General features: G+C 41.5%; 1 protein-coding gene and 1 long non-coding RNA gene across 2 annotated transcripts in view; one reads left to right on the top strand and one right to left on the bottom strand.

The window, feature by feature from the left end:
• Positions 1–27,042, bottom strand: part of LOC139552360 (opioid-binding protein/cell adhesion molecule-like) — a 557,470-nt gene that overhangs the window by 291,297 nt on the left and 239,131 nt on the right. The gene's annotated exons all lie outside the window — the stretch shown is intronic.
• Positions 217–2,899, top strand: LOC139568232 (uncharacterized). Its single transcript, XR_011673548.1, has 2 exons — positions 217–908; positions 2,341–2,899. It is a non-coding gene; the product is annotated as an uncharacterized lncRNA (long non-coding RNA).

Raw genomic sequence — 27,042 nt, 5'->3', positions numbered from 1 at the left:
AGAGGCCTCACCCCCTTCCATAGACATACATGGTAATTATGACCACTTCCGGAGGACGTCCTCCAACCAATCAAAGCTTTTGCAGTATGAACTGACATGTTGTCCATCCAATCATAGAATAAGGATCAGAGAATGAACCTAGTGTGTTGTATTGGGATTGTGCCACAGAGCGTTATGGGGGTTCTATGTGTTGAGCAGCTTGGTGACGTTGTTGGATAGAGGTGAAGAGTGATAGTTGAGCATTTTTTAGATATTATTCAATTCAAATTTTTAAAAAAAAATCTAATTACAGGAGATGGAGGAGGTATATTATAAATAGTTTTCTTGGTTTTATCTTTATTTTTGTGTCCAGTTAGTGCAATTTATTTAAATTTGCTACCAATGCGAGTGTGCAGTTTTCTCCACCAGAATGGTCAATGCTGCCAAAAATGTTGTGGACTTTTTGTTTGAGAACCCCTTTCATTCTCTGGGATACAGGGAAAAGGTGCGAATTAAAAGCAAGGGTCAACCTTTGCCTGAGATCAGTTTCTTGATGAAAAGGTGAGGGCGTTCAATACAAACTGGTATCAAAAGTATAGCTGGTTAACAGGGAGCCTTTCATCGAGCCGCCTGTATTGCTGGCTTTGCCTGCTTTTTGGAAAGTCTGAGTCTTGGTCGAAAGGTGGGTACAGTGACCTGAAGAACATTGATCGTTCAGCTAAACGACTAAAGAAAAGCAGGGAGAATTTAAATGCCCACATCAGATTCAAGCTTTTGGGAAAAAGCTGCATCGATTATGACAAAGGTCTGTGTATTCAAAGTGGCTTATCACCACCACTGCATTTTTGGGCATGCAAGAATTTGGTTTTACACTATGAGACACGACGAGATGGAAAGCCAACAAGGGCAACTACAATGAGCTTGCAGAGGTAATTGCACGTTACATTTGCTTTACTTGCTGAACATATCGAACATTCAACTGTCTTTTTTGGGATATCAAAAACAATTCCGAATGATATGAATGCTTCAATCGCATCATCCATTAAAAGTTAGATTAAAGAGAGAGTATGACGCAGCACATTTTTTCACCTGCGCTTAAGTAGGCTTTCCACTTTCTGCTGGTATTTATTTAGCAAATATAACGCATAATCACTCCGGATAGACACAAGCAAAAACCCATGACATAAATGTAACAGCAGCCTAGGCTACACCTAAACATTGGAAATCTGACATGCTGTATGGGATGAAAACGAGACTATTTTTCAGTCTGATCAACTGTAGGCTACTAGTAAGAGCAGCTGCATATAGTCTATGCACCCTGTCCATCTGGTCAGGGTAAACTAATTGGTAACGTTATGTATTTATTGTCCATTTGTGTGTTAGGAGAAAATGTGAATGTGATCAAATTTGGTTAATATTCAAAATTGGGCTGTCTAGGCTGCCTATACGTTTTAAATTATTAACTGGAATTATTCTGTCAACATAATTGTGATGACAGATGTGAGTACATGTTTTATAAGGCCTGCTGTACAGTTGCATAGGCCTGCATGATGCAAACATGCATGAATTGTCAGTTGTTGTCTATGTGTCTGGGTAGAGGTAATCCCCCTCCTAATCGAGTCTAAATATGTTTATATGAACAAATATAAGGTAGCTGCAGTTTGGCAGGGTTTTCATTCCCGCCAGGACCAGAACATTTTTTCAGGAGTTTTTTAAAACCATGTGACCTGATTAGGAAAAACTGGTCCCATGATAGCCCATATAATTTTTTTTTTTTACAACTGATGAATCACTGTCATGCCTTATAGGGTCCAGAGTTTTCCTAGTTAGGTTAACATATAAGGAAAAACTCCAGGCCCTGGGGGGTAAAAATTGCCCCACCGCTCTGGGACGTGTGGTGCCACCAGTCTGCTTGCAGTTGTCATTTATCGTCAGGTATGTGAATGATCAGGGATTTATTCAGGAACGCTTCAGGGGTTACTTTGCCCAGCAACAGCCCCAAAACATCACTGTTCTAGAGGAGATCTGCATGGAGGAATGGGCTAAAATACCAGCAACAGTGTGTGAAAACCTTGTGAAGACTTACAGAAAACGTTTGACCTCTGTTATATACCCTTTGTTGGCAATGACAAAGTATTGAGATAAACTTTTGTTTTTGACCAAATACTTATTTTCCACCATCATTTGCAAATAAATTCATTAAAAATCCTACAATGTGATTTTCTGGATTTTTTTTCTTCTCATTTTGTTTGTCATAGTTGAAGTGTACCTATGATGAAAATTACAGGCCTCTCTCATCTTTTTAAGTGGGAGAACTTGCACATTTGGTGGCTGACTAAATACTTTTTTGCCCCACCGTAGGTGTTCCTTTTGTCCAGGTGGGAAAGGGCTGTGTGGAGTGCAATAGAGACCATTGTCAACTTTCTCCTGACATGAACTGAAGCCACTTCTCATTTGCCCGCTCATCCACTGGCACATTGAATGTTTCCATTCCAAGCACTGCGAGTACCTCTATCAATTTTGTATGTAGAATCAATCATATACACAAATCACATTACACATCAATGATTTTACCCCTTGCTTGGACTAACTCATTCTTAGCTCTGTGTAGTGTGTTGTGTTATTGTTTTTTGTCTTCCCAGTCAAATCTTGTCCTGCTGTCACGACTTCCGCCGAAGTCGGTCCCTCTCCTTGTTCGGGCGGCGTTCGGTGGTCGCCGATCCACTTTTCATTTTCCATTTGTTTTGTCTTTGTTTTACACACCTGGTTTCAATTCCCCAATTACATGTTCATTATTTAATTCTCTGTTTTCCCCATGGTTTTTGTGTGTGATTGTTTTATGTTTGTTCGGTCCGTTATTGTGGGCTCGGTATTACAACATGTTATTGGAATCTTTTAGTAAAGTTACTTGTGTTACTCATCTCTGCTGTCCTGCGCCTGACTCCTCTGCACCAGCTACACCCAGACCACTACACCTGCACTGGTCAAGCCTCTGAACACCTCATCTCATGCCTCATACCCTCATTCAATCATTGCTGTGATCCCTTTCCAACACTGTGTAAGTAGCTCTCTGATTCCCATTCCACATAATATTTTACTATGTCTTTATAAAATTTGTCTATGACAATTTTTTAAACACACTTCGTTGTCTCCGTGCGTTCCGCACCTATACCGTGGGTCTCCCATCCTTCTAAATGTTTCAAGTCACCAGCCTCCACTGCTACTGACGCCACACACATACACTGCTGCTACTATTGTCTATGCTGCTGCTTAGTCACTTTACCCCTACGTACATACAGTAGCTACCTCAATTACCTCGTACCACTACACATTGACTCAGTACTGGTGCCATGTTATTTTCACTCATTATTGTTGTTTTGTTATACACTGTGTATTTATTCCTCATGTCACTAAATCATTTAAAAAATCTTTTATCTTAACTCTGCATTATTGGAAAATAACTTATAAGTAAGCATTTCACTGTTAGTCTACAACAGTTGTTTACGAAGTGGATAGTTAGGCAGGCTTTGGGTAAAAGGCTGTATTTTACTCTCTAAATGCGGTAGAAAGAAGGGTACATGGGCGGTTTAGAGCTGGAAGGCAGAGAGTGGAATGAAGCATAAGGCAGGAGTCAGAATCTATCCCACTGTAGACAAGTGTATGTGGCGAAGTTAGTTTTTGTTCCAGCCAAGCGATAGCACATCTGATTCTACTCATCAACTGGTCATAGTCTTCAATCAAGCCATTGATTGAACAAAAGCCTGAACAAAAGCCCGCAACCACATTGACCCTCGCATGGTAAGATTGCCCATCCTCAATCAGGACTTTGATTAGGAGAGTCAGGTGTGTCACTGCTTGCCTGGCACAAAAGTCTGCACCTCACCAGCCCTCACAGGATACTGTATGATTGCCCAAACCTGATCTACAGGCAACAGATAGGGGCATATGAACGTTTCACCCCCAGACCATGCATCCCAAATGGCACCCTATTCCCTATGTAGTGCACTACTTTTGACCAGGGCCCATAAGAGTGGCATAAGTATAATATAATTATATATGCCATATACCAGAAGCTTGTATCCAAAGCAACTTACAGTCATTTGTGCATGCATTTTACGTAGGGTTGGCCCCGGTAATCGAAACCACAATCCTGGCGTTGCAAGCGCCATGCCACAGAATCCATCCTTCTGAAGGCAGGGGAGTAAATGTGGGCATATTGTGAAGCTGCCATTAACCATAAATATCTCCAGAGAGAAGGGAGGTGTGGACTGAATCTGTGTTTGTATCTGTCCACTGAAAGCCTGTCACCAGAGTTGTACATGCTACTGGGCTGCAATTATTCATTGGATGTTCGTAGAGGGATGTGACAGTATTTCAAAGCTGTCTTAGTTAAGTGAAGATCTGTAAAGAGAATATGGGTACAGTATAGTACCATACGTACCCCTCTAATAAAAAGAGGACTGGGCTGCAATTGCAGCTCGGACTATTTAGGTATATCTATAGAAAGGCCTACAGTGGGTGACTTACATATGGTGTAGAATAACTTAAAGCCGCCATATATAGAAATATCTCAGCCATTTCCTGGTTCAAAAATTCGAAATAGATTTCAGTTTATGTGACACAACAAGCAATGTATAGTGTAGAGAATCATTGTACCATCGAAACCGCACTGAAATATATTTTAAATAAGCAAAAATAGATGTTTCTGTTGCAAAATTGCTGTTTGAAGCTGATGTACAAAACCAAAAGTAAAAAGAAGCAAAAACTAAACTTGTAGAGGGGAAGCATAGAAATACTGCACAGTGCACATAGAACAGATCTACCGCTTATCAAACATGCTTCAATGAGAATGACAGATCTATAAATTTCTATTGCATCTCTTAGAGAAAATGACTATTGACCAATAAAAAGGTTGCAGAGAGAAGAACATACAGCATAGGCCTGGGAGGGGTGACGTTTGGCATTTCACAGAACAGGGATCGAGCCATATGGCTTTACTAATCTCTCTAAAGAAGTGAAGGGGACTAGTTTAAGCTATAGTAAGTCTGAAAAGAGGAGTTGGGAAGCCATAGGACTGCATATACCTCTCTAAATAAGTGAAGGGGACTACTTTCTTAATCCATATTAAGGCTAAATAGAGAAGATGTGGCATAAGGCTGTAATAACGCCTCAAAATATGTGACACAGGACACACCTGCATCAATCATGGAGAGTCTAGATCGAAAGAGGCTGACAGGCAAGGAATAGGGCAACATGACAGAATAAAATAGAACACGTGATATGATGTGACACAGCTGTATTAACCCCTCGACAAGTAACGTGGCACAAAGGTAAGTATCAATCCACTGACCATGGAGAGTCAGGTAAGAGAGTCACAAGACTTGCCTAGTTAAATAAAGGTTAAATAAATTAAAATATATATATAAAAAGTACAACAAGGAATAGGGCCATAGCAATTTAAGGAACATGGAGAATCTGCATCAATTCAACGAATATCAACAATATAGATCTAGGCTTTTGACAAAGAATATGACCATATATCAACCCTTCTAAATAACAGGACATGGCACAGGGTTATAATGTCCCATCTCAACAAATAGTGGGGAACAAAACAACATAGAGGCCTGTATCAATCCACACTAAAACCCAGTGGAAAAAGAGAAAAGGGGGCCGAGGCATTGGGCAAGGAATCAGACAGCCGGTGGAGTGGGCCGTTACTCCACCACCACCTCAGCCTGGGCCCAGCGTGCTACGGGCTCTCCACTGGAGAGGAATGAAAAATCTATTTATTAGCCCCCAGTCACCTTCCACCATGCACGGAGCTAATGCATGGGGAACGGGAGCAAAGCAAGGGCGCTTCGAGTTAGCACTCCTCTTCTCCCAGCCCTGCCAGGAGCGAGACAATCAGGTTCAATCTAGACCAGGAGTTCTGTCACACCCTGATCTGTTTCACATGTCTTTGTGCACCCTCCAGGTGTTGTGCACCCTCCAGGTGTTGTGCACCCTCCAGATGTTGCCCATCTTCCCCATTATCCCCAGTGTCTGTTGAGTTACTTTTGTTTGACAAGCCTACCAGTGGTTTTCCCCATGCTCCTGTCTGTTTCTAGTTCCTGTTTTCTAGTTTTCCCGGTTTAGACCATTCTGCCTGCCCTGACCCTGAGCCTGCCTGCCGTTTCTGTACCTTGTCACACCACCCTGGATTATTGATCTCTGCCTGCCTTGATCCCGAGACTGCCTGCCGTTCTGTACCTTTTGGACTAGTAATACACTTTTGTTACTTCGACATTGTCTGCATCTGGGTCTTCGCTGAAATGTGATAGGTTCCAGAGCTAGCGGGCGCCAACATTTTGTGGGGGGTGCGGCTCTTCCTTGATTGAGGAGTAAAAAGAAAATATTCATAATAATAATGTTGTTTTTTTAATAAATCTGTGATGCTTTAGGCTAGAAACAAGTGGTTAAATGCCAGATGAAGATGTGACTCTGATGCACATGGGAAATAATATTATACAATGTATAACTCTGTCGCTATCAATTGATCTAATCACTTTTTGTAAAATAAAATATGTATAAATAAATTCATATAAATGATCATAATAAAAAATATTTGGTAGCGGAATATCATTTTGGGAAATCAGGTCTGGACTTTCTTTTCCTTATTCATTATTATTATTATTATTATTATTAATTAGCCTACCTAAAGTATGTCATGAGTCTATTAAACCTCGTAGAAATGCAGAAAAAAATACATTGACTTATCCTGACTAACAGGTTGTTACATAATTCTAACTTCAATATCAGAACTCTGTATACATTGAAATTGCATTCAATCGTTTTGATCCTATATTCAATATATTGATTGGGTGGTTGAAATTTTAGATTTGATTAGACATATTTTATTTGACGTTGTTTCAATGTTGATAGTAAAATGGTATGGGGTTTCAATGTTGATAGCAAAATGGCATGTTTGAATCAACGTCAATGTTTCAACATCATGTTATCAACCTAAATAAAGAGGTATATTGAAATAAAATGTGAAGCTACAGTTCAACGATTTCTGCCTGAACAGTGACTCCCACTGGTATATGGGGCGGCAGGTAGCCTAGTGGTTAGAGCGTTGGACTAGTAACCGAAAGGTTGAAAGATTGAATCCCCGAGCTGACAAGGTAAAAATCTGTCGTTCTGCCCCTGAACAAGGCACTGTTCCTAGGCCGTCATTGCAAATAAGAATTTGTTCTTAACTGACTTGCCTAGTTAAATAAATATTCAATAAAAAATAAGAAAGCAAATGCACTTCAACAAGAACAAGTCTATCATCCAGATGCCTAACTGTATGTACCCTGCTTAGTTTTGGAAACAAGCTGTGTTCATTTTGGCTGAGCTATCATGTCAACACATTTAGACAGTGATCAGCTTCCATACTCATTTACGTAGACTCCATAAATAACATTGTATAGTTGAAAGTAACTCCTCAAACTGTTCTTATACAAGCTGTATGTGAAAGTACATTTAGATTGAGGTTGGGTTTATGTAGGCTACATTGACATCAGTGGAGACTGCTGAGGGGAGGACGGCTCATAAGAATGGCTGGAACGGAGTAGATGGAATGGCATCAAACCATGTGTTTGATGTATTTCATACCATTCCACTCATTCTGCTCCAGCCATTACCACGAGCCTGTCCTTCCCTCCCAATTAAGGTGCCACCAACCGTTTGTGATTGACATCTGATTTGCCCCACAAAGGACACCATCATTTCAACGTGTAGATAGGTATACTATGATTCATCCATGGTTAATTGGATCTTTGTAAGTTTAGAAGTAGTTAACATTAGCCCTACAAATAGAATGCAAAATTCATGATATTAATAATACACTTTTACCTTAGATATTGTCTTGTATATTGGTCGATTTCAAATTTAATCTACAAGTAATTAATGTGTTGGATTCCCATCTCCATCTCAATTTAAAATCTAAGTTAATTAATAGGACAAAATCAAATCAAACTTTATTTGAAGTGCATTTAGTTTGATTTGATTTAGTGCAATTTTTTTACTTCGATTTTTGGTTAAGTTGGAGACGTGAATCCAACATATCAATCATTACAATTGTAGATAAACTGTATATTGAATTGTATACGCAAACAAACATCAACATTTGAAGGAGATGCATCTTCTGCTTGGATAGTACAGTGCTTTCGGAAAGTATTCAGAACCCTTGACTTTTTCCAAATTTTTTACGTTACAGCCTTATTCTAAAATGTATTAAATGGAAAGAAAATCCTCAGGAATCTACACACAATAGCCCATAATGACAAAGCAAAAACATGTTTTTAGAAATTTTTGCTAATGTATTAAAAATAAAAAACAAATACCTTATTTACATTCAGACCCTTTGGTATGAGACTCAAAATTGAGCTCAGCTGCATCTTGTTTCCATTGATCATCCTTGAGAAGTTTCTACAACTTGATTGGAGTCCACCTGTGGTAGATTCAATTGATTGGACATGATTTGGAAAGGCACGCACCTGTCTATATAAGGTTCCACAGTTGACAGTGCATGTCAGAGCAGAAACCAAGCCATGAGGTCGAAGGAATTGTGTGAACCTACTTCTAAATTACTACTTAAGTTTAAAAAAAACAATCAACCATGGATGAATGATATTATACCTTCACATTGAAATCATGGTGTCCTTTGGAGTTACTTTCTATTCAATGTCATTTAGGTAGTCTACGCAAATAAGTATGGAAGCTGCTGATAGTTTAGCTGAATCAAACATAGTTTTGATCTGGATGGTCGACTTGTTTTCTCACTGAAGTGCATTAACCCTCATATACCTGTAGGAGTCAATGTTCAGGCATGAATCATTACACTCTGGCTTCACAGTTTATTTCAATTTACCTCTTTATTTAGGTTGATGGCATGACAATTACGATGATTCAAACATACCATTTTACTATCAACACTGAATCAATGTATACATAGTGCTGATGATTATGTTGAAATTAGATTGATGTAACAACCTGTTGGTCAGAGAGAGAGTATTGGTGTATTTTGTCTTTAATTGCTTAGGTTGGGCCCGTGAGCATATTGGATGACAGAGGCAAGACAGACAACCAGAAAAAGAGAGTACGGTAAAACTTGAATTAATAGCCCGGGTGTTAATTTGCTTCAATTACTGAACACAACGTCGCTTTTTAGAGACTCTTCTATTTCAGCCAGGCGTCTATTTCCTTAATACACACAGCTTTCGCTCAATAAAATGTTGAAAAGACTACCACACTGTTTATGACCAGTATGACTATTATGACAGCAAATCCATCACAGCTCACTTGTAAAAACTGGACTGACTATCATACACCCCGATTTCACACGTAAGCACCATTCTGTCACTCGATATGCCTTGTGCCTTGTATCCCCCATAGTTGCAACAACATCTGTCTCACGTCAGTATTTGATGTGTGTCCTGGTCCCTGAGTCGGAATTAATGCCTAAAATGAACTATCATGTTTTTTCTCGTTTAACAACCTAAACCCCCTTCTCTGGACAAATGTTGAACACTGAAGGGAGACCGTGAGATCTTGTTCCGTATCCCCCATACAGTAGTTGAACCGACCATGTCAAACCACACTGCTGTCTCATCCATGGCAATAATGTTGCTCTCCTTTATATATTTTTTTGCGCAATCTTTATGGTACTCACTGAAGTTCAGTCATAAACACTTCATTTAGACCTGTTTTTTACACCCCTGCTTTAATCAATCTGTCTCAAAACCATTCTCTTTTACACTGCTACTTCTTGGAATCCTTTGTGTTTAGAATTTATTTTAACTAATTTAAAAGACTCTTCAACATCAATGTGTTGCTAAGAGACATCATGGGAATGAATTGACTATAAATATAGTATATTTCACTTTCTTCCAATTACCAACTTTTCCCTCCCAGTACAGAATCAGCAAAATCAGATGCTCCCAGATGCCATCTTTTATTGTTATTTCCCGGTTGTGATAAATATCAACAGGTATTTACTCATCACTCCTCAGGAATCCTAATTTGCTCCAAATCAAACTTGGTTGGAAATGAGGCATCCCCATAGAGGTGTTCCATTTTTCTCCAGCTGACATAAAAGAGAAATTGTGTATTTAAAATAAACGTAGTTAATGGCATTTATTTCTGTTTGGTGAATATCAGAGTGAGGGAGACTCAATGCACACGCACGCACAAACACACAGTATGTATTCATACACACTGTACAAACACACTCACATATCCACCCACATACATACACACATAAGTCAGTCTATGGCCTACCAAAGCTCCAGGGTTGATGACTCTATTGAGGCGTACAGAAGGAGCACAGGGAGAAGGCTTCAGAATGCGTCACAAATGGCACCCTATTCCTTATTTGGTCCACTACTAGCTCACAATAGGGAATAGGGTGCCATTTGGGACGCAGGCTAAGTCGAGGCCCGCAGATGGATAACAACACAGAACCAACTGGGAGATGCAATAAAGATACAGGCCCTTTATACATCAGCAGCCTGGCTGTCATGAGCTGGGCTCTAACTACTAGCTAGCTACCCTGTGGGTGGGGCGATTCAACATCATAGAGTAGCGGGGAGGCTGTACAATACATGCAGTATTTATTTATTTCTGAATATATTTTGTGACAACAAACTTGGTTGTACTTGTACTTGGGGATGTTGTCGATAAGACATTGCATAAATATTGACATGGCTTTTTTTTTTTTTTTTTTAGTGTTAAAAATTATGTTTTTCATCAAATTGGACTGACCCAAGTATAGAGAATTACTGTAGCTGGTACGATGACAAAGTTGATCATAAAGTCACTGGTCCCCTTCCCCCATGTCAAACGCTAGGATTCAGGGGGCAGGCATTACTTCAGGTATTATGCAACGTCATGTAATGCCATACATTTTATACACCTATGGTAGCATCTTATAATCTTAACTCATTTAAACATGTAACGCCTTAAAACCTTCATCACATATGCGCATCGTACAGCTTTGTTTACAAACCGTAAGATAGCTCAAGCATAACGTGGCAGAACAATACTGGCAACTAACCCGGAAAAAGCACACTATGCTGTGACTGGATTCCATACTGTTCATTCAACATTACACTATTTTACAAAGAATGAAGACATCCAACAACAGTGGCTGCTTTTCATTTCGGGTGGACAGGCTGCACCGAAAATTACGATCATGTCACACGCGTGTGCAGTGCACATATCGAGCGAAGTTGCTTTATCAATTGGGAAGAACATTCGATGGGTCTTGCCAGGAAGCTAATCCTGAGGACGGATGCTGTACCATCTTTATCAGTGGATCTTTCAAGTGCTGGTCATAATGTAAGTATCAGAGTTTGTTGAGTCTGACACGGTGGCTGTAACTGTGGCTGCTTTGACTTGTGAATGGTACATTTTCCGTAGCACACTTGATAGTCACTATATGGTTTTTGTTCTTCCGTCCCTAAGCCCTCTACATTGAGTCTGAGAATTGCCAGCACACAGCTGACACAAAAGAAGTTGCGGTGTGTATACTCTTTGTAATATACCCCTGAAAATCATATTTTGCCATTCCATTGTGTGGGTTGTTGTCTTACAGTTGATGTAGGTTGTGTCATTGGGGCTAATCATGATGATGGGGTGGGGGTTATTATTGTTTCACTTTCCATCTTCTTTTGTCTTTCCACTATCATCAAGCTGTAATGATAGACCTTTCAAAAATGTCTACATCTCCTGTCTGCACAGCTTTCCAGGCCACCACCACAGCAGCAATGCTGTGATACAAAAATCAGCTTTCCCCAAGGCAATGCTGATTGGATATGCTGTGAAAACAGACCAAAGAAGGGGGATATGCTGTGAAGCCTGTGAAGACAGACCCAACATACTGTTAGTCATAGTTATTCATAGTTATTCATTTCAAATCAAATGATAATTTCTGGTACACACATTCCAAATACAAAGATTGAAAAGTTTCACCAAAATGTGCACAACCAAATATTGCACATTGAGTACTTCAAAAACACCAGAAAACACATTGTAGAATGAGTAGATCACTACATCAACAAATTGATAGCATCATAACACAGAACAGTAGATAAAAGGAAATTCAATTCACTACCCATTTAACAAACATTTTCCCTTTCAAAAACATTACAGGCTCCTCCTCAATGAGGTCACCCTTGATCTATCGTCATATGTGGGGAAGCTGTGCAAGCTGTCCATCCCAGGACCCATCTGCCCAGTGTGAGAGGCCTGACAAGCAGGAGGCCAATGCTGGATTTGTCTCCCTCTTCAATCTTGGGGGTGACTGAAGCCAAGTGTGTGACTGAAGCCTGCTTGATTGAAGTGGGGTACATGGGTCTCTCTCCTCTCCCGGCTCCCTTCCCATCAATCTCTGTAGTTGGTTGTATTTCCTGAAGCATAAGTAATTCACTTTTACATGATATCACGTTCTTTTTTTTTCTTTTTTTTAAGCATTCGGATGGGAGATGAAGGTTACAAATTGTACGAATCAAATGGGGTGCCTACAATATATTTGTCTTATTGTTCTAATATTAATTTTTCTGTCAGATGACAGTTCACCATTATTTCTCACCTTTATTTCTCAAGAGTGTATATGTTGATCAATATTTTGTCTATGATGGCCTATTGTAAATTATCAAATAAATGTCTGATCAATATATACTGTACAATTCAGAACATATTGTCATTTATAATGCAAAGGTAGGCTTCAAAGAATTGTCCAGTACAATTATAGTAACATGTAAAGTTGTAAACATGTTTCATGAGCTGAAATAAAAAAGTTCCCAGAAATGTTCCATACGCACAAAAAGCTTATTTCTCTCAAATGTTGTGTACAACTTTGTTTACAAACCTATTAGTGAGCATTTATCATCTACCTGACATGTGTAGCATATCAAGAAGCTGATTAAACAGCATGATCATTAAACAGGTGCACCTAGGGCTATTGCATTACTGCCACACCGGTGGTCATAAAGGCAGTCAAATTCCACATGACCGTTTAGTCACGGTATTTAGGCTTCTCCAAGCTCTGATGCTGCTGATGGTCATTAGTAGCCTACCAAACTTGCTAACTATCTGGTACTCAGCACTCTATTGTCCCTCTAATCAATCTGACATCAATGCAAATGTAATCGGAAATTGAATCAAATACTTCATGAGAGCCCATGAGCTCATGTTGCGCAACATTTCAATAGGCTATGAAATTGCGGGAGAAAACAGAATGATGGCCACTAATAAAAAGACGAGGCTCCCATCAGCTTTCTATAAGCTAGCCCTACTATATTTATATATCAACTTTCCTATTATTAAGCATATTTGCTTATATTTACAACAGGAGTATAGCCTACCTGGCTGGCATGAAAATAAACCATGGGGAAAAGCATCCTCTATTCGATATTTAAGTGCATAGATGACATGTATTTTTTCAAGAATAGTCTGATGGGTGACAATATTAGCCTTTCACTTGTGAATTCTATATTATCACTTGTGAATAATAAGAAACAAAGCTTTTTTTGCGACATTTTCTAAGCATAGTCTCACACCTAGTCACTTTAATTAACTCTACCTACATGTACATACTACCTCAACTAACCGGTGCCCCCGCACAATGACTCTATACCGGCACCCCCCTGTATATATTGTTATTTTTTACTGCTCTTTAATTACTTGCTACTTTTATCTCTTATTCTTATCCGATTTTTTTTAACTGCACTGTCAGTTAGGGGCTCCTAATTAAGCATTTCACTGTTGTATTCGGCGCGTGTGACTAATACAATTCGATTTGATTTTACACCTCATGTAGCCTAGGCCTATATGTTTTAATAGGGTTTGCATCACAACTAAAGTGGCCAAATAACTTCTTAAAATGAAGCACATGAATCCACTTTACAAGGAGTATAGAGCCTAACTGGCATACCACCCTGCATCCCCCTGCTGGCTTGCTTCTGAAGCTAAGCTGGTTTGGTCCTGGTCAGTCCCTGGATGGGAGACCAGATGCTCCTGGAAGTGGTGTTGGAAGGCTAGTAGGAGGCATCCTTTCCTCTGGTCTAAAAAATCCCCCAGGACAGTGACTGGGGACTAAACTGGTGTCCTGACTCTCTGTGGTCACTAATAATCCCATGGCACTTATTGTAAGGGTAGGGGTGTTAACCGTGGTGTCCTGGCTAAATTCCCAATTTGGCGTTCATACGATCATGGCCACCTAATCATCCCCAGTTGACAATTGGCTCATTACTCTCCAATGTAACTGTTCCACAGGTTGTTGCTGTAAATGAAAATGTGTTCTCAGTCAACTTACCTGGTAAAATAAGGGTTAAATAAAAATAAGCAGTAGGTGGGTTTCAAGTTTAGGGAAGATAATTTTCACCATAAAAATGCACCTTTATAATAAAAGCATTACATTCATAATAGCATTTGTGGTGACTTTTGATAATGGTGTTTTAAGCTAATGGAACATTGGCACTTATAGCCTACTACCATGCACACATTTCTACTCTTATAATATGAAGAAATAGCCTAATAGTTTATCAACATTTTAAGCTAAACGGTCTGATCTGTTGCTTCAGCCACATAGCATAAAACATTTTTTTTATGCATCCCACAACTGTCCCTGACTATGTTTGGAATATTTATTTCGCACACAGAATAGAATAGGTCAACTTTTGTACTATGGGGGATAGTAGATTGACATAGACTAGTGCTTTTGCTGTTCGTTAGGCCTACTCATCTTGTTGGCTGACGAAAAGTAAATGTGGAACGTTCTTCCAATATCTTCAATATGCACCTTGGAATTGAATAAGGACGCGCACAGTTGAGTCCCCGATGTGTCTGTCTTCACTTGTATGTAGCCTGTGAGAAAGACCTGATCAATTGACAGAGAGCCATGTGAGTGAGAAAGGTTTGGATTGCGCAGGAAACCCAAGGAGAAGGGCACAAAGCGGCACTCCAGGCCGCAAAAGGCATGGATTTTTTAGGGGCATTACAGCAACAAAGGGGATGTCGCTGTGAAATTCGAGGCATTGTCAGGTGCTTGTAAAATTGTGAATGAGAGACTATTGGAGTGTGTACAGCCTGCGCGAAAAACTAAGCAGGGATCATGCCTTTCAAGCAACTTTAAAAAAAAATCATCATTAGAGTCTCATCATGCAGCCTTACAATGTATTAAGAAAGATTTTTCAACAGAATCGGCGAAGTGAATACAACCCTCATCACACGTAAACACAGTTAACTTTCATAGCAGCCACATAACAGCATGATCACATTGCTTGTTGTAAATATAATTCCTTCTCACAACTACAATATCTACGCACTCTCCTACTCTCACCTTTTCCCTACTTTCCCCGGACATCCGAAAAAACATTTCTAAGCCAAACCTTCATATCATTACCATTGACTGCTAACCACTACACACAGCCTACAGAAACAGCAGGGGTTCAAACTTTAGAACCCAGTTCCTAAATTTGAATATAAAAATGTATTTTATCAAACAAAACTATGCTACAATTTATCTCTGGGACCCTCAGGATGACAAATCAGAGCAAGATTACTGAATGTAAGTACATTATTTACAGTTGAAGTCGGAAGTTTACATACACCTTAGCCAAATACATTTAAACTCAGTTTTTCACAATTCCTGACATTTAATCCATGTAACAATTCCCTGTCTTAGGTCAGTTAGGGTCACCATTTTATTTTAACTATGTGAAATGTTAGAATAATCGTAGAGAGAATGATTTATTTCAGCTTTTATTTCTTTCATCAAATCAAATTGTATTTGTCACATACACATGGTTAGCAGATGTTAATGCAAGTGTAGCGAAATGCTTGTGCTTCTAGTTCTGACAATGCAGTAATCCAACGAGTTATCTAACCTAACAATTCCACAACAACTACCTTATACACACAAGTGTAAAGGAATGAATAAGAATATGTACAAAAAATATATATGAATGAGCGATGGTATAGAACGGCAAAGGCAAGATGCAGTAGATGGTCTAGAGTACAGTATATACATATGCGATGAGTAATGTAGGGTATGTAAACATTATATGAAGTGGCATTGTTTAAAGTGGCTAGTGATACATTTATTACATCAATTTTTCCATCATTAAAGTGGCTGGAGATGAGTCAGTATGTTGGCAGCAGCCACTCAATGTTAGTGATGGCTGTTTAACAGTCTGATGGCCTTGAGATAGAAGCTGTTTTTCAGTCTCTCGGTCCCTGCTTTGATGCACCTGTACTGACCTCGCCTTCTGGATGATAGCATGGTGAACAGGCAGTGGCTCGGGTGGTTGTTGTCCTTGATGATCTTTTTAGGCTTCCTGTGACATCGGGTGGTGTAGGTGTCCTGGAGGGCAGGTAGTTTGCCCCCGGTGATGCGTTATGCAGACCTCACTACCCTCTGGAGAGCCTTACGGTTTTGGGCGGAGCAGTTGCCGTACCAGGCAGTGATACAGCTCAACAGGATGCTCTCGATTGTGCATCTGTAAAAGTTTGTGAGTGTTTTTGGTGACAAGCCAAATTTCTTCAGCCTCCTGAGGTTGAAGAGGCGCTGCTGCGCCTTCTTCACCACGCTGTCTGTGTGGGTGGACCATTTCAGTTTCTCCATGATGTGTACGCCGAGGAACTTAAAACTTTCTACCCTCTCCACTACTGTCCCGCCGATGTGGATAGGGGGGTGCTCCCTCTGCTGTTTCCTGAAGTCCACGATCATCTCCTTTGTTTTGGTGATGTTGAGTGTGAGGTTATTTTCCTGACACCACACTCCGAGGGCCCTCACCTCCTCCCTGTAAGCCGTCTCTTCGTTGTTGGTTATCAAGCCTACCACTGTAGTGTCGTCTGCAAACTTGATGATTGAGTTGGAGGCGTGCATGGCCACGCAGTCGTGGGTGAACAGGGAGTACAGGAGGGCTGAGAACGCACTCTCATGGGGCCCCAGTGTTGAGGATCAGTGGGGTGGAGATGTTGTTACCTACTCTCACCACCTGGGGGCGGCCCGTCAGGAAGTCCAGGACCCAGTTGCACAGGGCGGGGTCGATACCCAGGGTCTCGAGCTTGATGACGAGTTTGGAGGGTACTATGGTGTTAAATGCTGAGCTGTAGTCGATGAACAGTATTCTCACATAGATATTCCTCTTGTCCAGATGGGTTTGTGCAGTGTGATTGCGATTGCGTTGTCTGTGGACCTATTGGGGCGGTAAGCAAATTGGAGTGGGTCTAGGGTGTCAGGTAAGGTAGAGGTGATATGGTGCTTGACTAGTCTCTCTTTTTTTAAATGATTTTTTATGCTCTTTTCTCCCCAATTTCGTGGTATCCAATTGTTAGCAATTACTATCTTGTCTCATCGCTACAACTCCCGTACGGGCTCGGGAGAGACGAAGGTCGAAAGCCATGCGTCCTCCGAAACACAACCCAACCAAGCCGCACTGCTTCTTAACACAGCGCGCCTCCAACCCGGAATCCAGCCGCACCAATGTATCGGAGGAAACACTGTGCACCTGGCTCCCTTGATTAGCGCGCACTCCCTACAGGAGTCGCTGGTGCGCGATGAGACAAGGATATCCCTACCGGCCAAACCCTCCCTAACCCTGGCGACGCTAGGCCAATTGTGCGTCGCCCCACGGACCTCCCGAACCCAGATTCTCTGGTGGCGCAGCTGGGGCTGCGATGCAGTGCCCTAGACCACTGCGCCACCCGGGAGGCCCCTTGACTAGTCTCTCAAAGCACTTCATGATGACGGAAGTGAGTGCTACGGGGCGGTAGTCATTTAGCTCAGTTACCTTAGCTTTCTTGGGAACAGGAACAATGGTGGCCATCTTGAAGCATGTGGGAACAGCAGACTGGGATAAGGATTGATTGAATATGTCCGTAAACACACCAGCCAGCTGGTCTGCGCATGCTCTGAGGACACGGCTGGAGATGCCGTCTGGGCCTGCAGCATTGTGAGGGTTGACCCGTTTAAATTTTTTACTCACGTCGGCTGCAGTGAAGAAGAGCCTGCAGGTTTTGGTAGCGGGCCGTGTCAGTGGCACTGTATTGTTCTCAAAGCGCGCAAGGAAGTTGTTTGGTCTGTCTGGGAGCAAGACATCCTGGTCCGCGACGGGGCTGGTTTTCCTTTTTTTCGTCCGTGATTGACTGTAGACCCTGCCACATACCTCTCGTGTCTGAGCCGTTGAATTGCGACTCTACTTTGTCTCTATACTGACGCTTAGCTTGTTTGATTGCCTTGCGGAGGGAATAGCTACACTGTTTGTATTCGGTCATGTTTGCGGTCAGCTTGCCCTGATTAAAAGCAGTGGTTCGCGCTTTCAGTTTTGTGCGAATGCTGCCATCAATCCACGGGTTCTGGTTTGGGAATGTTTTAATAGACGCTGTGGGTACAACATCGCCGATGCACTTGCTAATAAACCCGCTCACTGAATCAGCATCTTCATCAATGTTGTTGTTCGATGCAGTGCGGGAACATATCCCAGTCCACGTGATCGAAGCAATCTTGAAGCGTGGAATCCGATTGGTCGGACTATAATGACGATGGTCATTATAGCCAAACAGTTCTATTTTTGTTTCATCAGACCAGAGGAGATTTCTCCAAAAAGTACGATCTTGTCCCCATGCGCAGTTGAAAACCGCCGCCTGCACTTTTCGCACCATAGTACATTCATCTATAAGAGACAGAACGCATCTCCTTCCTGAGCGATATGATGGCTGCGTGGTCCCATGGTGTTTATACTTGCGTACTATTGTTTGTACAGATAAACGTGGTACCTTCAGGCATTTGGAAATTGCTCCCAAGGATGAACCAGACTTGTGGAGGTCTACAATTTTTTTTCCCGAGATCTTGGCTGATTTCTTTAGATTTTTCCCATGATTTCAAGCAAAGAGGCACTGAGTTTGTAGGTAGGCCTTGAAATACATCCACAGGTACACCTCCAATTGACTCAAATGATGTCAATTAGCCTATCAGAAGCTTCTAAAGCCATGACATAATTTTCTGGAATTTTTCAAGCTGTTTAAAGGCACAGTCAATTTAGTGTATGTAAACTTCTGACCCACTGGAATTGTGATACAGTGAATTATAAGTGAAATAATCTGCCTGTAAACAATTGTTGGAAAAATTACGTGTGTCATGCACGAAGTAGATGTCCTAACCGACTTGCCAAAACTATAGTTTGTTAACAAGAAATGTCCACACAGTGGTTGAAAAACAAGTTTTAATGACTCCAACTTAAGTGTACTGTATGTAAACTTCCGACTTCAACTGTACCTTCAGAGGTGAATGTAACAAACCAAGTGCCGTGATAAAAGTTTTGTTGTTGTGCACTCTCCTCAAACAATAGCATGGTATTTATTTAATTTATTGTAATACAGTAGCTACTGTAAATTGGAACGTGCAGTTAGATTAACAAGAATGTAAGCTTTCTGCTGTCTATGTCCTGGAAAGTTGGATGTTACTTACAATGTAATTTTAGTCACATGGGCGCACGTTAGCAACAACTGTCCCGGTATAGGGACACTGATCCCGTGGAGGTTAAAAATCAAAACATATAGCCCAACGTTTGTAGAACAACTAAAGTTCCATTAATAAAATAACTCTAAATTAAGCATATAGGAGTACCTATTACTTTGTTAACTGCTCAACACAGAATAGCCGCATGTGCGCACCCCTTCAAATCATTTGGAGAAAATATTTATATTTTATTCAGCTTTGATCAATTGTATTCTTCATACTATAAAATAATATGAAATAATGCCATGGAATTATAAACAAATCTTGTCTGCTAAATTAACTAGTGTAGCCCACAGCCATTTGGCATAGCCACATCAGGACAACTCAGAGTATGCTATTCTTTTCTTCTGAAATAGACTACATTTGCTTCTTTAGACCCGTCTAAAATAAATCATGGATTTATTGTGAAGGTGTATGCTATATTACATGGATTTATTAGACATAAGAAAAATGGCTAGTAGGCTATGTGTGAAAGCCAAGTGATGCTAAATGTGTTTATGTTAATTAACGGTCAATTACCATGAGACCGACAGTTATTTGCTTGACAATCACTGGCTGACGAAATTTCGTGACCGCCACACCCCTAGGTGCACCTTGTGCTTGGAACAATATTATAGACACTAAAATGTGCAGTTTTGCTAGACAACACAATGCCACAAATGTCTCAAGTTTTAAATGAGTGTGCAATTGGAATGCTGACTGCAGGAATGTCCACCAGAGCGGTTGCCAGAGAATTTAACATTCATTTCTCTGCCGTAAGCTGCCTCCAACATCGTTTTAGAGAATTTGGCAGTACGTGCAACCGTCCTCACAACTGCAGACGATGTGTATGGGCGAGCGGTTTGCTGATTTCAACGTTGTGATCATGGTATGGGAGGCACTAGCTAAGGACAACGAACACAACTGCATTTTATTAATGGCAATTTGAATGCACAGACATACTGTGACGAGATCCTGAGGCACATTGTGAGGCCCATTTTTTTAAGTTTCTGTGACCAACAGATGCATATCGGTATTACCAGTCACATGAAGTCCATAGATTAGGGCCTAATGAATTTATTTCAATTGATTGATTTCCTCATATGTAACTCAGTCAAATCTTTTAAATTGTTGCGTTTTGTGTTTATATTTTTGTTTAGTATACATTCCCTTATGTCTCAGCTTCTAAGGCAGCGTTTCCAAAACTCGGTCCTTAGGACCAAAAGGATGCACATTTTGTTTTTTGTCATAACACCACACAGCTGATTCAAATGATCAACGCTTAATGATTAGTTGATTATTTGAATCAGCTGTGTAGTGCACCCCTTGGGGTCCTGAGGACGGAGTTTGGGAAACCCTGTTCTAAGATGACTCAAGCTTTACTAATTCTTGTGAAGATGAAGAATTGTATCAGTGAACTAACTGTATTTTGTAATTCGTTACAAAACAATAGAAATGCAATTGTGTATTACTGCTTGTTGGTCTGATATCCAACAGTCCATTATCAGCTCTTATCAGTCTTATCAGTTCATTATCAGTTGACCATGAGGGCATTTTGCAGAGAAAATGGGGTGAGGTATAGTATTTAGGCTCGGAATTATATGTGGCCCATTGGTACAATAGTATTTTAATAGTGTACAAATGTTATGGGTGATGTTTTGGTCATTCAAAGGCTATTTTTACTTGGGAAATAGGATGCCTTTGCAGGACCTTTAATGTGGCATGTGCTGCAGTCAGACGCTAATTAGCCTCCCCTCATTTGCAACATTGTACCAGTCTTCCAGCTATACAAACTCAATCTATGACAAAACAGAATAGAATACATAACTGCAAAATCCATTTAGCACCAGCATTGATGAACAGATACAGTGGGGAGAACAAGTATTTGATACACTGACAATTTTGCAGGTTTTCCTACTTACAAAGCATGTAGAGGTCTGTAATTTTTATCATAGGTACACTTCAACTGTGAGAGAAGGAATCTAAAACAAAAATCCAGAAAATCACATTGTATGATTTTTAAGTAATTAATTTGCATTTTATTGCATGACATAAGTATTTGATACATCAGAAAAGCAGAACTGAATATTTGGTACAGAAACCTTAGTTTGCAATTACAGAGATCATACGTTTCCTGTAGTTCTTGACCAGGTTTGCACACACTGCAGCAGGGATTTTGGCCCACTCCTCCATACAGACCTTCTCCAGATCCTTCAGGTTTCGGGGCTGTCGCTGGGCAATACGGACTTTCGGCTCCCTCCAAAGATTTTCTATTGGGTTCAGGTCTGGAGACTGGCTAGGCCACTCCAGGACCTTGAGATGCTTCTTACGGAGCCACTCCTTAGTTGCCCTGGCTGTGTGTTTCGGGTCGTTGTCATGCTGGAAGACCCAGCCACGACCCATATTCAATGCTCTTACTGAGGGAAGGAGGTTGTTGGTCAAGATCTCGCGATACATGGCCCCATCCATCCTCCCCTCAATACGGTGCAGTCGTCCTGTCCCCTTTGCAGAAAAGCATCCCCAAAGAATGATGTTTCCACCTCCATGCTTCACGGTTGGGATGGTGTTCTTGGGGTTGTACTCATCCTTCTATTCCTCCAAACACGGCGAGTGGAGTTTAGAGCAAAAAGCTCTATTTTTGTCTCATCAGACCACATGACCTTCATGTTGTGCCAACAGTTGTTGCCTTCTCACCAAGCTGCTTGGCTATTGTCCTGTAGCCCATCCCAGCCTTGTACAGGTCTACAATTTATCCCTGATGTCCTTACACAGCTCTCTGGTCTTGGCCATTGTGGAGAGGTTGGAGTCTGTTTGATTGAGTGTGTGGACAGGTGTCTTTTATACAGGTAACGAGTTCAAACAGGTGCAGTTAATACAGGTAATGAGTGGAGAACAGGAGGGCTTCTTAAAGAAAAACTAACAGGTCTGTGAGAGCCGGAATTCTTACTGGTTGGTAGGTGATCAAATACTTATGTCATGCAATAAAATGCAAATTAATTACTTAAAAATCATACAATGTGATTTTCTGGATTTTTGTTTTAGATTCCGTCTCTCACAGTTGAAGTGTACCTATGATAAAAATGACAGACCTCTACATGCTTTGTAAGTAGGAAAACCTGCAAAATCGGCAGTGTATCAAATACTTGTTCTCCCCACTGTACATAAAACACATCCACAGGGCCCCGTGAGATGACTTTGACTTAATTTTTTAACAAAAGCCCATAACAGTAAATGACTGGATAAGACTTCAACCAGCTTGGCCCCTCATGGTTTATTCATGTTACAGACGTATAACATTGGAATTAAAATACTTTCAAGCGTGAACCCACATTCTAGATCAAACAGAGGACCAAATGCAGCATAATCTCAGAGTGCAAACCCTGATTCCGTTTCTACCATTAGAAGAAAGCAATCGGCACATAATGGACCATGACATGAGTCTGGAGCATTAGCAAGAATACGACAATTCCTATGTGTGACAGTGTTCATATAGGGATTCAAATCAAATAAAAATGTATTGGTCACATACATATTTAGCAGATGTTATTGCGGGTGTAGCGAAATGCTTGTGTTCCTGGCTCCAACAGTGCAGTAGTATCTAATAATACACACACATCTAAAAGTAAAATAATGGAATTAAGAAATATATAAATATTAGGACGAGCAATGTTGAAGTGGCGTTGACTAAAATACAGTAGAATACAGTATATAGTGGGGCAAAAAGTATTTAGTCAGCCACCAATTGTGCAAGTTCTCCCACTTAAAAAGATGAGAGAGGCGTGTAATTTTCATCATAGGTACACTTCAACTATGACAGACAAAATGAGAAGAAAAAAAATCCAGAAAATCACATTGTAGGATTTTTTATGAATTTATTTGCAAATTATGGTGGAAAATAAGTATTTGGTCAATAACAAAAGTTTCTCAATACTTTGTTATATACCCTTTGTTGGCAATGACAGAGGTCAAACGTTTTCTGTAAGTCTTCACAAGGTTTTCACACACTGTTGCTGGTATTTTGGCCCATTCCTCCATGCAGATCTCCTCTAGAGCAGTGATGTTTTGGGGCTGTTGCTGGGCAACACGGACTTTCAACTCCCTCCAAAGATTTTCTATGGGGTTGAGATCTGGAGACTGGCTAGGCCACTCCAGGACCTTGAAATGCTTCTTACGAAGCCACTCCTTCGTTGCCCGGGCGGTGTGTTTGGGACCATTGTCATGCTGAAAGACCCAGCCACGTTTCATCTTCAATGCCCTTGCTGATGGAAGGAGGTTTTCACTCAAAATCTCACGATACATGGCCCCATTCATTCTTTCCTTTACACGGATCAGTCGTCCTGGTCCCTTTGCAGAAAAACAGCCCCAAAGCATGATGTTTTCACCCCCATGCTTCACAGTAGGTATGGTTTTCTTTGGATGCAACTCAGCATTCTTTGTCCTCAACACGACGAGTTGAGTTTTTACCAAAAAGTTCTATTTTGGTTTCATCTGACCATATGACATTCTCCCAATCTTCTTCTGGATCATCCAAATGCTCTCTAGCAAACTTCCGACGGGCCTGGACATGTACTGGCTTAAGCAGGGGGACACGTCTGGCACTGCAGGATTTGAGTCCCTGGCGGCGTAGTGTGTTACTGATGGTAGGCTTTGTTACTTTGGTCCCAGCTCTCTGCAGGTCATTCACTAGGTCCCCCTGTGTGGTTCTGGGATTTTTGCTCACCGTTCTTGTGATCATTTTGACCCCACGGGGTGATATCTTGCGTGGAGCCCCAGATCGAGGGAGATTATCAGTGGTCTTGTATGTCTTCCATTTCCTAATAATTGCTCCCACAGTTGATTTCTTCAAACCAAGCTGCTTACCTATTGCAGATTCAGTCTTCCCAGCTTGGTGCAGGTCTACAATTTTGTTTCTGGTGTCCTTTGACAGCTCTTTGGTCTTGGCCATAGTGGAGTTTGGAGTGTGACTGTTTGAGGTTGTGGACAGGTGTCTTTTATACTGATAACAAGTTCAAACAGGTGCCATTAATACAGGTAACGAGTGGAGGACAGAGGAGCCTCTTAAAGAAGAAGTTACAGGTCTGTGAGAGCCAGAAATCTTGCTTGTTTGTAGGTGACCAAATACTTATTTTCCACCATAATTTGCAAATAAATTCATTAAAAATCCTACAATGTGATTTTCTGATTTTTTTTCTCATTTTGTCTGTCATAGTTGAAGTGTACCTATGATGAAAATTACAGGCCTCTCTCATCTTTTTAAGTGGGAGAACTTGCACAATTGGTGGCTGACTAAATACTTTTTTGCCCCACTGTACATATGAAATGAGTTAAGCAATATGTCAACATTATTAAAGTGACCAGTGATTCCATGTCTATGTACATAGGGCAGCAGCCTCTAAGGTGCAGGGTTGAGGCGGCTAGTGTAGGCTATTTAACAGACTAATGGCCTTGAGATAGAAGCTGTTTTTCCGTCTCTCGGTCCCAGCTTTGATGCACCTGTACTGACCTCGTCTTCTGGATGATAGTGGATGAACAGGCCGTGGCTCGGGTGGTTGTTGTCCTTGATTATCTTTTTGGCCTTTCTGTGACATCGGGTGCTGTAGGTGTCCTGGAGGGCAGGCAATGCCCCTGGTGATGCGTTGTGCAGGCCGCACCACCCTCTGGAGAGCCCTGTGTTTGTGGGCGGTGCAGTTGCGGTACGAGGCGTTGATACAGCCTGAAAGGATGCTTTCAATTGTGCATCTGTAAAAGTTTGTGAGGGTCTTAAGGGCCAAGATACATTTCTTCAGTCTCCTGAGGTTGAAGAGGCGCTGTTGCATTTTCTTCACCACACTGTCAGTGATGTGTACGCCGAGGAACTTCTCCACTGTGGTCCCGTCGATGTGGATAGGGGAGTGTTCCCTCTGAAGTCCACAGTCTACTTTGTTTTGTTGATGTTGAGGGAGAGGTTATTTTCCTTGCACTACTCTGCCAGGGCCCTCACCTCCTCCCTGTATGCTGTCTCATAATTTTTGGTAATCAAGCCTACTACTGTCGTGTTGTCTGCAAACTTGATGATTGAGTTGGAGGTGTGCGTGGCCATGCAGTCATGGGTGAACAGGGAGTACAGGAGGGGGCTGACCACTCACCCTTGTGAGGCACCTGTGTTGAGGATCAGCGTAGTAGAGGTGTTGTTTCCTACCTTCACCACCTGGGGTGGCCTGTCAGGAAGTCCAAGACCCAGTTGCACAGGGCAGGGTTCAGACCCAGTGCCCCAAGCTTAATGATGAGCTTGGAGGTTACTATGGTGTTGAAGACTGAGCTGTAGTCAATTAACAGAATTCTTACATAGTTATTCCTCTTGTCCAGATGGGATAGGGCAGTGTGCAGTGCGATGGCGATTGCATCGTCTGTGGGTCTATTGGGGCGGTATTCAGTTACATTTGCCTTCAGTTACCTTTGCTTTCTTGGGTGCAGGAACAATGGTGGACATCCTGAAGCAAGTGGGGACAGCAGACTGAGATAGGGAGAGATTGAATATGTCCGTAAACACTCCAGCCAGCTGGTCTGCGCATGCTTTGAGGACGTGGCTAGGGATGCCGTCTGGGCCAGCAGCCTTGCAAGGGTTAACACTCTTAAATGTCTTACTCACTTTGTCCACGGAGAACGAGAGCCCACAGTCCTTGGGAGCGGGCTGCATCTGTGGCACTGTGTTATTCTCAAAGCGGGCGAAGAAGGTGTTTAGCTTGTCCGGGAGCAAGACATCAGATTCCCTTTGTAATCTGTGATTGTCTGTAGACCCTGCCACATACATTCCGTGTATGAGCCGTGAAATTGCGACTCCACATTGTCTCCTTACTGACGTTTTACCTGTTTGAATGACTGACGGAGGGAAGAACTACACTGTTTGTTTTCAACCATATTCCCAGTCACCTCGCCATGGTTAAATGTGGTGGTTCGCTCTTTCAGTTTTTCGTGAATGCTGCCATCTATGCACGATTGTTGGATTGGGTAGGTTTTAATAGTCACAGTGGGAACAACATCCCCTATACACTTCCTGATGAACTCATTCACTGTGTCCGTGTATACTGTACGTCAATGTTATTCTCAGAGGCAACCCAGAACATATCCCAGTCCGCGTGATCAAAACAATCTTGAAGCATGGACTCATGCTGGTCAGACCAGTGTTGACTAGACCTTAGCACGGGTACTTCCTGTTTGAGTTTCTGCTGATACGAAGGGAGGAGCAGGATGGAGTCTTGATCTGATTTGCCAAAGGGAGGGCGGGAGAGGGCCTTGTAGCCATCCTGGAAGGAGGAGTAACAATAGTAGAGAGTTTTGGATGCGCGAGTACTACAGGCAATGTGTTAATATAACTTCGGAAGCATTTTCCTCAGATTTACTTTATTAAAGTTCCCAGCTACAATAAATGTGGCCTCAGGATATGTTCTTTCCAGTTTGCACAAAGTCCAGTGTAGCTCTTTGAGGGTCGTGGTGGTATCGGCTTGAGGGGGAATGTACACGGCTGTGACTATAACCGAAAATCGGCATTTGATTGT

The sequence above is a fragment of the Salvelinus alpinus genome, chromosome 1 (assembly GCF_045679555.1).
Source record: "Salvelinus alpinus chromosome 1, SLU_Salpinus.1, whole genome shotgun sequence".
NCBI classification, from domain to species: Eukaryota; Metazoa; Chordata; class Actinopteri; order Salmoniformes; family Salmonidae; genus Salvelinus; species Salvelinus alpinus.
This window is presented reverse-complemented; position numbering and strand designations above follow the sequence as displayed.